The sequence below is a fragment of the Cetorhinus maximus genome, chromosome 12, assembly GCF_964194155.1.
Source record: "Cetorhinus maximus chromosome 12, sCetMax3.hap1.1, whole genome shotgun sequence".
Taxonomy (NCBI): domain Eukaryota; kingdom Metazoa; phylum Chordata; class Chondrichthyes; order Lamniformes; family Cetorhinidae; genus Cetorhinus; species Cetorhinus maximus.
The window spans coordinates 83,161,634-83,163,811 of NC_135890.1; the positions used below are offsets into that span (position 1 = coordinate 83,161,634).

Genomic DNA, 2,178 nt, shown 5'->3' on the forward strand with positions numbered 1-2,178 from the left:
TTCCTTTACACAAGTGCCAGACAATGACTATCTCCAACAAGAGAGAATCTAACCATTGTCCCTTGACATTCAATGGCATTATCCAGGCTTGGGAAGATAAGTGGCAAGTAACATTTGCGCCACACAAATGCCAAGCAATGATCATTCCCCTTGACATTCAATGGCATTACCATTGCTGAATCCCCCACTATCAACATCCTGGGAGTTACCACTGATCAGAAACTGAATTGAACCAGTCATACATATAAAATATGTCTACAAGACCAGGTCAGAGGCTAGGAATCCTGTGGTGAGTAACTCACCTTCCGACTCCACAAAGCCTGTCTACCATCTAAACGGCACAACTCTTTTCACCATTGAGGCAACTGGAGTGGAGGTTCAGCCATGCCATCCCATAAAGCCTTCAGGATCAAGCAATTCCTCACTAAGAAGATGAAGCAAAACTGGTCAATTCCGCAATGGATCCGCATGAAAACTGGCAACAAATTCAGGTACAACTCCAAGAGGAAAACTGGAGAAGGGCCAAGCTGGGCCTGTAAAGGGATTCACCACTGCAGGCACACTACCAGCAACAGCCGTCTCTCCCAATCTCCCTCTCCCCCCTGCAGAGAAGGGTAATGGAAGTGTAGATCTGAGCAAAAGCTGACTGGAGAAAAATGTAATTTTTTTGTTTCATGTTTTCTATTGTGGAAAATTAACTCGATATAAATCTCTAAAAAATCTAGAAGGCACAAGTTAGGAGTGTGATGGAATATTCTCCACTTGCCTGGATGAGTGCAGCTCCAACAACACTCAAGAAGCCTGACATCATCCAGGTCAAAGCAGCCCACTTGATTGGCTCCACATCTTCAAACATTCACTCCCTCCACAATTGACGCACAGTAGCAGCAGTGTGTACCATCTGCAAGATGCACTGCAAGAACTCACCAAGCCTCCTTAGACAGTACCTTCAAAACCCATGACCACCTCAATCTGGAAGTACAAGGGCAACAGACACATGGGAACACCACCATCTGGAAGCTCCCCTCCAAGTCTCTCACCATCCTGACTTGGAAATATATCGCCGTTCCTTCACTGTCACTGGGTTAAAATCCTGGAACTCCCTCCCTAACAACACTGTGGGTGTACCTACACTAAATAGACTGCAGTGGTTCTCAAGGGATGGGCAATAAATACTGGCCTAGCCAGCAATGCCCACATCCCGTGAATGAATAAAAAAGCTTGCAAGCCCATCACACATTCACTGGCATCTCACTCAATGCCAACTCAAGGGATATCATCACTCACCCTCTCCCACACACCCTCACATCTCCATCTGGCCTCATCTCTGGAGACTACCTCCTCAGTTCTCACCATGTTGAGGCCTCTTGCGCAGATCAACATGTGCCCCCACTCACCCCCTGGGATACCCCCTTTCTGCAAGCAAGCCTTAGCTCTGCAATTGTTGAAAAGCCACCCCCGCCTTACCACTGGCCTGATAGGTAGAGACCTGCCCGTGAGTCCCCCTAAAGGCAGTGTGGTGCTGCATGCTTAATTCCGGCTTATGAGACAAGGACCTCCTTTCGGGCAGGGCATATGTGATGCTGACTATTTCAGAACACCTCACCAGGGGACAAGTGCCTCACCAGGGGACAAGTACCTCACCAGGGGACAAGTGCCTCACCAGGGGACAAGTGCCTCACCAGGGGACAAGTGCCTCACCAGGGGACAAGTACCTCACCAGTCATTAGAGCTTAAATTATACAAGCCAGTAGCAGTTAACATCAACCATAGCCTGGGACTATCAGGAAGTTGCTGATGTGTTGCCTGTGTGTTTATAAATTGTGCTGGTGATAGGTCAGGTTGACTGCAAGCCCCTGTAGCCTTGGAAACAAATGTCTTTGTTGTAGCAAAAATAACAATTTTATGATTTCACTACAAAGAGTGACCAGAGAATTACTCCCGATTTCATGTTGTAAAAGACATTAACGTTGGTCTTGGCTTTGTGAAATAGTGGAGAACGGGTGTTAGCAAGTCAAGAACTCATTTTCCATCTCTCCAGATTTTTATTTCTGTTGTTGTCATTGGGAGTGATGTAGGCTGGGCTACTGACTTACTATCTCCGATTTTACATCATTGAACCAAACATAGAAAAATTGAAAATAGAAGCAGGAGTAGGTTATTCGAGCCTGCTCCACC

At 46.6% G+C, this 2,178-nt stretch overlaps 1 pseudogene; it reads left to right on the forward strand.

Moving 5' to 3' along the window:
- Nucleotides 1-384: 384 nt before the first annotated feature.
- On the forward strand, nt 385-539 carry LOC144687110 (large ribosomal subunit protein eL39-like; annotated as a pseudogene).
- Nucleotides 540-2,178: the final 1,639 nt, after the last annotated feature.